Source organism: Mytilus trossulus, chromosome 1, assembly GCF_036588685.1.
Source record: "Mytilus trossulus isolate FHL-02 chromosome 1, PNRI_Mtr1.1.1.hap1, whole genome shotgun sequence".
Classification (NCBI taxonomy): domain Eukaryota; kingdom Metazoa; phylum Mollusca; class Bivalvia; order Mytilida; family Mytilidae; genus Mytilus; species Mytilus trossulus.
Genome location: NC_086373.1, coordinates 84,039,272 through 84,052,014, shown reverse-complemented (window position 1 = coordinate 84,052,014; position 12,743 = coordinate 84,039,272). Strand labels below are relative to the sequence as shown.

Genomic DNA, 12,743 nt, shown 5'->3' with positions numbered 1-12,743 from the left:
GAGATGGACAGCAAATTTTAATGTGATTCTTGTAAATAACAGTTAAGATCACTTAACAGAGAAAATAATGTCAAAAACAGTGAACACTTTAAGTATTAAGTAACAGATAACAGGAATCTCAATTTCGAATAAACAGTTAACAAAACAGATTTCAGACAGTGGGTCGAAAACAGTTAACATTTTTTAAAATTTATCAGTCAAATAACAGTTTTAAACAAATTTAAACCTTGAAAAGGACAAAAACAGTTTAACATAAAAAGGTACCCCCCCCCCCCCCCACCCCACCCCACCTTAGATATTTGAACTTAATACTTTATTTTCTTTGAAAGGACGGTAAATAACTATTCTAAAATTAGCAAGTTCCCATACAGTTGAAAACAAGTTGCCATACAGTAAATTTGTCAACACGAGCAAGTTGCCGTACCCTAGACTTTATTTTTTATGGTCTATATTCTTTAAAATACATCTTTTTGACAACAAATTTCAGTAAATATGATGCCACACTATAATAATCTAAAAACGTGTCTGGAAAAATAATGAAAAACAGTTCAATATCTTGAGAATGGGGCGACAGAGAACGATCGACCTCCAAAGTTTCCGGTACTAAGAGGCAAGTTTTGGAGTATTACACAAAATCTTGTATTAATTTTGTACTTATCGGCCTAATAATTTAAAGAATTATATATCAGAAAATTATTTCTTAAGCGGCACCCTCATCAAGTGAGTGGAAATGCTTTAAATTGAATGAATTTTTAACTTGTTTACTTTTTTTTCTATTTCTCTCCGCTTCGTTAGTACCCAATTTCCGGTGGCGATGATACACAGTGATGAAGATGTTGCTTGAATGGTGATATAAAACTTTGATTGCCAGAAAAAAGCTGTTACAAGCGAGCAACAAATCTAAATGTAGATAAGAATCTAAATTTAACAAAGAATTTTAGTAACGAAATGATTTATATTCGGACCAGCATGACAAGGGAGAAAAATAATAAAATGTCCCAATGAAAACCATTTTACTTATTTTGCTGGTATGACAGAATTTAGTAAGGTTTTACAAATTTGTGGTAATAAAATTCAAGGATTAGTATAGTAAGACTATCTAATACTATACAAATCCGGGCGAAATCCTAGACTTAATAATTTACCAGTTATCTAGATATGTTCGTTTTATAGTGCTTAAGTTTATCAATACACAATGTTGACTTCTGTACCCAAATTTTTGACATGTTACCTGTCTGTTTAGTTAGATCACACATGGTGGTCAATATGATGGAATTGTATGCGATTGTGGTATAATTGAGAGGTAAGACCTTGATTTATCCACTATTGTCTACACATTGATATGTCTGCCACTTCATGGAGAATTGGAACATATATGCACCGTTACACGGAGGGGTTAAAGAACATCACCGATCAAAAATGGAAAAGTGTAACAGTAAAAGACAAAAATGTCTTTCGTTGTTTGTTTTTCATGAAAAGTAACATTACATCCTGTAACAAATTTATTCAGTTCACCTTTCGAGGAAATTAATTAATTTTGTATGAATTCAAGTTTTAAAGTGATTGTTTCGGGTAAGAAAACTGCTTAATTGCTTAATTCAAATTAATAAAACTTACATTAATCATTGCTAACGTATGAAATGTATGAAGAATCAGCTAATGTGACGGATGTCTAGTAATATATATGCTACATGTAAATGCATTTCAAGTTAATCTCAAATCTCATGGGATCACATTGGTACATTGCTTGTGTCCTGTCTTAGTTGTAAGTGTTTACTTTGTTGTTTGTTTGTCAATACACCTGGCTAGCTGATTGTTTTTACCTTTTTCATGTACTTGCACCTGGTTTCGTATATTTTTTCCTCATATTAATGATTAACACAATAACAATTATGTTCTGCTTGTTTTAATTGTTATAAATCTTTAAAAAGAACTCTCAATATGTAATTCTAATAAGACCTACGGCAATTAATTATATTTTATGCTGCTTTGTCAATTATATACAAATCAACTCATCATAGATATCAGGATTGATTCTTTTTTATTTACGCCTGAAGTGCGTTTCGTCTACTTAAGACTCATCAGTGACGCTCGAATGAAAAAAGTTTAAAAAAACAAATAAAGTAATATATATATAAATTCCTAGCTTTTATCATGGTCAATCAACTGCCGAAATAACCCATACAAACTATAACAAAGATGGTCACGTCTTAAACATGTCGTTTGTTGATGTGTTACATATTTGTGTTTCGTTTACTTTTTAAATGATATTTGCGACTGAAAGCAAACAAACAGCAATCAGTCAATTAAAAACTCAAACGTCTTTTTCTCTGCTTCATACGCTTTTCAGACGTTTTCTTTTACTACTTTGAATATGTAATTTCAAAACATCGTTTCTTAATTTTGTTCTTTTGAGAAAACAATTTGTTTTCAGCGATTTTGACCAGCATACAAATTATGCCGTTAGTTTTCGTGTTTGAATTGTTTTACATTGCAATAATCGGAGCCTTTTTTTGTTGATTATGCGGTATTGGCTTTGTGCATTTTGTTGAAGGCCATACGGTGATCTATAGTCGTTAATTTCAATGTTATGTTCGTCTCTTGTGGAGAGTTGTCTTATTTGCAATCATACCACATCTTCTTTTTATATCTCCAAAAAGCGTATGAACTTCAGATTAAGAAAATTAAATAAGACATTTTTTTGTATTGCTATGAGTTACAATTTATGACCAAAATCAGCAAAGACCCATCGAAACAATATCTGATACACAAATTTAATTATACTTTAAGATAATTGGAATGATAGTTTGGTTCTCAATAATGTCAACTTCAGTATGTATACTAAAGAAATGTATCCCGTTGAACTAACTTCAAATAAAGCTTATACTAGCAATGACCACTGCCCTTTCCTCGATCTTGATACATGTATCTATATCATTAACTAAAGTTTATGATTAAAGAGATGCAATCTCATTTTCTATCGTTATCTATTTATCAAGTTTTGGATGGTGACGTTCCCTTGTCACCATCATACGGTTTTTATATATCTCAACTTGTACGATTCGCTCGTGTATGTAACAATGTTTTAGATTTCAACGAGAGAAATTTATGTATTACTGAAAAATTATTACACCAGGGTTTTCGATATCACAAACTAGTCAAAACATTTACTAAATTTTATCATCGGTATAAGGAAATCATTCGTAAATATAGCTCAACATGCAGACTTCTTATATGTTCAGGGTAATGCGGCGTAAAGCAACCAACAATCAATCAATCAATATATGTTCAGGTATTTCACATATCAATATATTTTATAAAGCACAAAAAATGTCAGTATTCAACTCAGAAGTTAACAAAACCTTTACATAGACCTATTAAGAAGGGATATAGTTACGATACTGTTGTCAGGTCAATAAAGATTGTACATTTTGGCGTTAATATTGATTTACTTAGAGGGTCTTTGCATAGGAACTAAACACATTTATTTAAAAACAAGTTGTTGGCATGACACGGGTTATGTTTTTCTTATATATGTTTTGAAGGTATGATACTAAACCCCTCACGGGGAGGATTGTGTCTGATATTCATATGATGAAGACATAATTTTTCAATCAGTTTAATTGAAGTCTGGAGCTGGCATGTCAGTTAACTGCTAGTAGTTTGATGTTATTTATGTATTATTGTCATTTTGTTTATTTTCTTTGGTTACATTTCCTTACATCAGACTGGGACTTCTCTGGTACTAAATTTTGATATTCGTATTGTTATGCATTTACTTTTCTGCATTGGCTAGAGGTAAAGGGGGAAAGTTGAGATCTCACAAACATGTTTAACCCCGCCGCAGTTTTGCGCTTGTCCCAAGTTAGGAGCCTCTGGCCTTTGTTTGTCTTACTATTTTAACTTTTAGTTTCTTGTGTACAATTTGGAGTTTAGTATGGTGTTCATTATCACTGCACTAGTATATATATTTGTTCAAGGGACAGCTGAAGGACGCCTCATGGTGCGGGAATTTCTTGCTGCATTGAAGACCTGTTGTTGACCTTCTGCTGTTGTCTGCTCTACGGTCGGGTTGTTGTATCTTTGACTCATTTCCCATTTCCATTCTCAATTCTATAGATCTGCTTTTATATCTTGATCTTTTTCTCGAAATAACTATGAATGGACGACACAAAAAAAGAAATTAGGACAAACATGATGATTTCAACTTTCCAATTGTCAACTTCCCATTTCTCTGCAGAAATATGCCCTCTGCTCCATTGCAAGTTTACACATGCCGCTTAAAGTACGATCTAGCATGCTCAAACTATACAGATAGGGGTGTTTTTTGCACAAAACCTGCTACAACAGAGTTATGAGAAGTAAAAAAAAGACTGAAAACATTAATACATGCGGTATCGTTTACCATCATCACTTGGTTGACCGATATGATAAGTCTAGGTGTCAATTTGCATCTTTGTTTTGTTGTCTTAAATCTTTTGCTAAAAGTATTGTCGTTTGATGTATAGTTTTAGCGATTTTGTCCCATTCTAGATGTGAAATTTTGACTGAGTGTGCATTCGCATGGCGGGATGAACTTATATAAAAAAAAAAAAGAAGATGAAGCATGGTTGCCAAAGGGACAACTCTCTACACTAGACCAAATAACACAGAAACTAAGAATTATAGTTCACCATACGGCATTCAACAATGAGCAAAGCCCATTCCGCATAGTCAGCTTTTAAAGGCCCCGAAATGACAAATGTAAAATATTGCAAAATAGTAAAAACCTATCGGGTAAATTTATGTACAAAAAAATAACGAAAAACAAATAAATAATATATTGACAAACAAGAACTTCCTGACTTGGACAAGGCACATACATACAGAATGTGGTGGAGTTACACATGTAAGCGCGATCGCAATCCTCCTCCTAACCTGGATCAGTTGTAAAAAACTTCTATTTTAAATCTTTTTATCAAGAAATATATTTATTAAAGTATTGGTCACATGCCGTTGTAATGGTCAAGTGATTGTTTACTATAAACACGTGTGTATGTTTATATCAATCACATGGTGTGTGTTTGTGTTCAATTTGATTGGAAGGCATATACTCGTATTACTTAAGGGGTTAGTTTGAGAAAATAAAGTTATTCGAAGTTTGCCTATAGTTTAACGTTGCAGCATTCGTTATTATGTTTACCCTACCACCCACCCTTTTATGAGATGGTTATCGTAAATGGGAGTATATGCATATATTACATTTAATTTTTCTCTTTTGTAGATAGTTTTTGATTGTGTTACTGAATGTTACTGTGCTATTGTATGATAGGATTGGTAGTGTGTCGGAATTTGTAGTGAAGGACTTTAGTTCGAGAATCATATTGAATGTAAAAGTTATATAAAAGGCTGCTACAGCTGTCGGCACACTTATCCTATTTATGTGTTGTTTTATTTATTAAATAATTTATATTGGTTTGAGCTGGCGAATTAGAATATAAATGAAAATAACATATTACATAAATGAAAAGAGAGACAACTACTGCTGATTTTACTTAACGTCCACAAATATGTTCAAAAGGTTTAAAAGAAATAAGGTACATAAATGAAAACAAATATATGTATATCACATAATTGTTTTAAATTCGCAAACTACATTTCACATCAAATAAAAACAGTTCGTTAAAATATTGTCACTAGCGCTTTCATGCTTTCTGTCAATCTTCAGGCGACGTTTTATGCCAGAAGGCATGAAAGCGCTAGTGACAATATTTTAACGAACTGCACCATGCACCAGGTTTGTTGTTAAGACGAAGTATGTTGTCTGAAAAGACATTACATTTTACATAACCAAAGTATACGAATCGAAATGACGTAGAACAATAAGTGTTAGAAAAAACAAGTACTTTACACATGCCTGAATATAATATGTATTTTAATTGTGTACCAAATTAATAATAGTAAAAACAATGCTAATACATGATAAAAACAACAAAGACAGAGCACATGTTCATAGAGCTATCAACTACTTAAACTCAGGTATAGCTGGTATTTAACAGAGGAGAAATAAGAAGGCTAAAATGGAGATCCGTCATATATTCTAGTTGTATGTCGTCAGTTATGCTCAATATTCAGGTAAACATGGTTATATTGAGCAGACCTTCTTCTTTCTGTAGTTTCCTGAGTTTCAAGATCAATGTTAATAGATATAGGAAGATGTGGTGTGAGTGCCAATGAGACAACTCTCCATCCAAATAACAATTTAAAAAGTAAACCATTATAGGTTAAAGTACGGCCTTCAACACGGAGCCTTGGCTCACACCGAACAACAAAAGCATGTTATGCAAGCATTCACTAAAATGTGGGTTATTTATAGAGCGACATGATTTCATCCATTTAAAAATACAATGTTTAAAGATGTTACTACATGTTAAATTGACAACCTTTTATAATATAAGATACTATATTTTGATTGCCATTGACTATTGAATACATTGCAGACGAAACACGAGTATGTATCATATCAAATCAGTGCCCGTTTTGGAGATGCATGCATATTTAGATCCAAGTGAAAAATACTTGTGGTGGTAAATTATCAACGAATGCATCTGATAAAAAGACATACATCGACTAGCACAAATAAAAACAAAATACTTAAGCTTTAATTAATGTTTAAATTATACTAATGCTACATTAGAAATTTGACAACGAAATTACACCTGCAATGTTGTGAAAACAACGAATACTCCAATTAGCGAAATAAATTTAAGTCCTGTGTTGTTTTGTATAGCCAGGTTGGCTGAAAGGTCAAAAGAAGTGAAGATGGAGATGATTTCTCACAGGCTTGATTTAAAACCTCGTTGATGAAACTATAAATTTCCAGAAATGCAACTTTAATATTATTGATATTATTATATAAAATAAGTGTGATATGATTTACCTCTTCCAACAAAAAATTAGCACCAAACGAACAACCATTGTTGTTTTTTTATTATTTTCAACTTTTGCCTATGCATATATATCATGCCGTACAGAACTTGTTTTCAACATTTTAGATTGCAAATAATTTAAATAAACATGCTTTATGCACATATAGTTGAACTTGTACATATAGGATAGTAAAGAAATCCTTTTATGACAACTTTTGATAATTTGGTTTTCTACTTATCGAAGAGTCGGTTACAAATTGTTAAATAAACTTGTTCAATATCTTTGGGTCAAGAAGCATATTATGAGATACTGCACTTTGTATACAATGGCTACCAATCATATCAAATACTTCTGTTGATATAGACATTACAATTAATAACCCTTCAGCACACATCTGTAAGTGCAGCATTGACAAGATATTAGGAATGACTCAAACAACAGTACTAATGCTTGACAGGATATTTACTTTCATGTCAATAATAATCCAATATCTAATTAAAGTTTATTCTTTCAAAATTATATTTTTTGATAGACTAGTTCAATTGTTATATTTTTATGTGGCCATCTATACATCATTATCAAACAATTTATATAACATTATAATGAAAAGACTACTTGGACATGCAACAAATTGATGTTTGTTATATGTATTACATGTATGTGTTGATATACATACTATACTAAAAGGGGAATAACTTTAGTGAAAAAATTATAAAATCTAATTTGTTGCAATGCCATTATGACTGATATCAAACATTTACGTTTTATGATGAAAATACAATGCATTCATGTAATAATTTTTATCGGCAAAGATTTTAACATTTTTAGTGAGGAAATATTGTCAGTTCTGTCCTATATCTATGAAGTTGAATGTCATTCTCTATCTCAAACTACCGGTCGTAATTACCAATCATAACGTGGTGCTCTTGTCATTGGTTTTGGTCTATTTCTCTCTTTCACGGGCTTCACCTTTCTCTTCTTGCCTTTTTTACATCTTCAATATAGAAATAATAACAACATGATTTTGGCATTTACCCAAGGGTGTAATAAGCCTCTAATTTAATACACTTTCATCTCAATCTATAAACTCGGCGATTGCTCCAAAATTACTTTTTGGTGACTGGATTGAATGCAGCTACCCATCGAACTTCAGATAAGGATAGATACAAAAGATATACTTAAACATCTTCTGATTTCAAATGTTTTGAGCGTTCCTGATGAAGGCAAATCCCGAAAAGACTTCGGACGCATGAAATTATTAAACGTGTTGTTTTCATTTTTTAAATTCTGATTCATATCTTAACTAAAATCTATAGATTCACAATGACGGTAAGTTGAAAAAACGATTTCATGTTACCAATTGAGCACTTTTCATTGGTATGTAGTAGCATTCAAGCATGCAGCAGCTACATACAATATATATATTCCCAGTAAATACAATAATCCAGAGCTTGTATTCTCTTTCATGATTTCTTTGATGATGGGTATCGGCTTACAAGGAAGCTTATAACCAAGAGTTTCAAGTAATGAAGTTGATCTCAACTTTTCGTTAGTGTTAAGGACGCCATCACGAGTTGGTTGACCGTCATGAATATCTGTTTCACAGATGAAAGTTGATATGTTCCAAATGTCGTGATTACAATACCGTGCCCTTTTCCCTGAATGAAACCTACCGAATTAATTTTTATGCATTTTTTTTTAATATCCAGAGCATGACACATTGGACACATCGTTCTAAATCTGTATTTATGACCTGTTTATGCCAAAGATGAAGCATGTACACAACAGTTGACCAATACTTACACTTTTACAATTTTCCAGTAGGAACAACAACCAATCAGTAGTAACCCTAAAGCTGCAAGCGATACAAAAGCTATGGCCAAAGGAGTCACTGCAAAAGCATTCATGTTCAAATTAATCAAGTACACCTTATAACAATAACTAAATACATGCGTTTCGTTCATTAATATACACATGTATACATGGTTTTGAATTTTGAATATTTCAATAAAAGAAATAAAAATAACATAATGTGTTTAGCCATGTCTGTTCAGTTTTATCGTGTTATGTTCATATAGGTGAAACCTTTTTTTTTTATATTTTCACAAAACACAGGACATCTTAAACAGCGAAGTATTTTTGTAACGAGTATATAATCTTGAAATCATACAATTATTTGTACAATACTAGTACAAACGATTATCATGATTAATACGGTATTGAAATACAATCTTAAATAAATGATGTGACGACGTTATAATCATTCATATATACATGGAAGTTAACTTGTTTATATTGACCAAAAAAATATGTGAAATGTACTGATATCAAACCACATACGATAAGAAATTTGACAATTTCCAACCCAAACCACAACAGAGCCATCATAAATACACGCATGAATGTTGGATGCTAAAATACCGGGACACATCGTATAGCAATTCAAATTAACACTCGACAAAACAGTCATAAATTGGAAATAGGAAACGTTTGGTACTTAGTAGACAGACGACATTTATGCTAAATCACAATTCAAGACGTGATAAACATATCACTAGTAGGTTTAGACACATCGTATAGATCAACCAATTCGTGATGGTGTCCATAATAGTGTGATTTTTAATCTTTGCTCCTTCTAACTCTAACGAAGCAGTTTCTGCGTAAGTTTCACATTCTTGTATACGTAGTCGGAATAGTGTGAACATGCACGAACATAACGTACCAATTGAGATGTCTTAATACCATACGACGGAACAGAGGGTATGTTACTGCTGAGAAAGACGAATTTGATCATTTCAAAGTTGAAATCATCCCGTTTGTCATGTATCTTAGAGTGGATCATCTGGGTCAATACCGAGGAAAAGATCAAGGTATGAAGCAGTTTATCTAGTATCAGTAGTATCGGTTATTTCAAGTTCACTGGGTTGTATGAGAGGCAAGTACTGAATCTTCGGCCAGAAGGTAATGCCGACTGTCTGTTGGATTATCAATCCTTAAAACTCAAAACAATATATTTTTGAAAAAAACAGAACAAAATTTTAATAAAATCATCTTCAGTGTATTGTCTGATATAATCAATGTGGTTCTTTACAAGATAAAAACTATTATCTTACCTCCTATAAATTTATGAGAATATGATTGGTTAAAGAACTTCACGTGGTTACTTTATATATTTGACATAGTGTGTCCTAAAAATATGGTTAGATTCCATAAAAGATTTGTATGTAGTTACTTCCCTTTCAAATAAAAAGTATGCAAGTCCCTTTATATAAACAACACAGTGTAGATGAAAAAGTTGAAAAGTTTTAACAGACGAAGAAATTGATGATGAAAGATAAAAATGAATTCATAAAACACATTGAAAGCTGCCCAGTTATTACTGTTTGCATTTGTTTTTGTATAGATTAATGGAAGTAGGTTTCTAATACTAAAGCCTCGGTCACACCTTACCGGAAAGTCGAACAGACGCCTAACGGATAACTCTTTTTCAATCCGTTCATTTTCGTTAGACGTCCGTCCATATCCGTTGCATGTCCGTTAAGCGTACGTTTTATCCGTCGACGTCCGTTCTGTCCAGTGGAAAATTTTGAGCATGTTCAAAACTTTGAACGGACGTCCAACGGATAAACTGTCCGTTGAACGTCCGTTAGGCGTCCGTTTTGTACGGTACTAGTCCATTTCGTTTCCGTTTTGTATCCGTTACGTGCCCGTTATACATCCGTTGGAGGTCTTGAAGATAAATTCACCAACGGACTTCTACCGGACGTTTAACGGGTAAAATGGATGTTGAACGGTTGAGAAACGGACTTTTACCGGACGTATAACGGATAAAACGGATGATGAACGGATCTGAAACGGATAAAAGCAAATTGAAAATGTCGTGTCAGAAATGCCAATTATTGGTATGCCAGATTTCTTAGGGTTAATGAATTCTTTTATTATTGATAATCAATCTTAGATTATAGGCACGTCTTCACAATCAAGCAGTTCTTATTCAGGCCAGACGTTGCCCTTTGGCCGAATTTTGTAGAACAAACCAAAACCAGTTACACAAAAAACATTTTGAATATTTATGCGATTTACATGTATTATTATTGTCGCCTTTGATTTTTCCGTATATTTTGTTCATCCGTTTTATCCGGTACGCTTTCATTAGGTGTCCGTTTTATGCGTTACTCGTCCGTTGGATGTACGTTTGACATCCGTGCTGTCCGGTACGTGTCCGTTTCTCGTACGTTGCATATCCGGTGTGTGTCCGTTATGTGTGCGTTATGCATCCGTTACACGTCCATTGTATTCGGTCAGTACATCAACGGACTCCGAACGGATAACAATTTTGTCAACGGACAACTTTTATTGTCATCCGTTAGGCGTCCGTTCGTGCTATCCGGTAAGGTGTGACCGAGACTTAAGTATTTATGACTTAATCACTTAAGGTATATCCAGCCCAGTAGTCAGCACTTCTGTGTTGACATGAATATCAATTATATGGTCATTTTTATAATTTCCTGAAAAAAACTTTGAATTTTTCGAAATCTAAGAATTTTCTCATCCCAGGAGTAAATCACATTAGCCGTATTTGACACAACGTTTGGGAATTTTGGGTCCTTAACGCTCTTAAACTCTGAACTTGTTTGGCTTTATAACTATTTTGATCTGAGCGTCACTGATGAGTCTTATGTAGACGAAACGCGCGTCTGGCTTATTGAATTATAGTCCTGGTACCTTTGATAACTAATTAGATAGACAACTAGTGAAGATGTTAAGATAGTCGGTAAGATAAGTTGGAATTCAATTTAATGATCTATATATTGTAATCAGTCAATGCCACAACATGTATCTTACATTATAACCCAACACAAGCGTTATTCAAATAAGAATAAATATATCGTTAATCTCGCCTGTGATTTGTTATGGATCTCATTGACATCATATTACAATTGATCAATCGCTATGTCAATATTAGATTAACGTTTGATATGCCGAATGGGTTTGTTTTTATATTTTTGTTATAGTCATCATGATGCATACCTGTCTTTTGCAATTAAAAACTATTTAGAGACTGATAACAGTATCACAGAAGACAATGCAAGCAGCAGCAAACAACCAATTTACTGTAAACTAAAGATTGAGAAAAAAAGACCTTCAGCTTAAAACTACTGAAAGCATCAAATTTGACTCAGTAATCAATCAAGGGAAATCTCGCATGATCCAGAAAGATCACCCATTTCTGTTCGATCAATGACAACTGAATAAAAAGGAAACGGCGCCTGACATATGTTTGTTATTCGCGAATTATAGTGTCGTTTTGTGTATTTTAATGATTTTTGATAATAATCATATTACCAAGAATAATGTGATGAAAATAGTTTTATTTTAGTTTGACAGCTGGCACGGTATGGTATTACTAAATTGTATAAAAATATAATGTATTATTAAATTAATAAGATAACAAACAAACTTTTTTTCGTACATTTGTTACATGTCTTGCCGTTGAAAAATATCATACAATCGCAATAGAAGTCATCTATTTCGTCTATACATTTTCCATACTGACATGGTTGGTCTGCACAATGATTTTTGTCTGTAAGTACAAAACTAGTCTGCTCAATTGTATTAATCATTTGCAATTTTATACTTCAGTTGCCTTGTAATTAATATTTAACTTTGTTACCAAATAAATTTATCATTAAACCTGCAGTTGTCTCTGAGTTTATTTTTCTACCTTTTCACCTATATACATTAAAGAATACAAATCATGTCTGAATACCATTACAAGCTCCTAAAACATTATTGTTCATGTACATTGTGTTGGATTTGAAACTACTTAAATT

At 32.7% G+C, this 12,743-nt stretch overlaps 1 long non-coding RNA gene across 1 annotated transcript; it reads right to left on the bottom strand.

The window, feature by feature from the left end:
* Positions 1 to 7,796: 7,796 nt before the first annotated feature.
* On the bottom strand, positions 7,797 to 12,488 carry LOC134710608 (uncharacterized). The gene is made up of 3 exons (XR_010106122.1): positions 12,383 to 12,488; positions 8,713 to 8,800; positions 7,797 to 7,903 (listed from the first exon to the last, which is right to left on the bottom strand). It is a non-coding gene; the product is annotated as an uncharacterized LOC134710608 (long non-coding RNA).
* Positions 12,489 to 12,743: the final 255 nt, after the last annotated feature.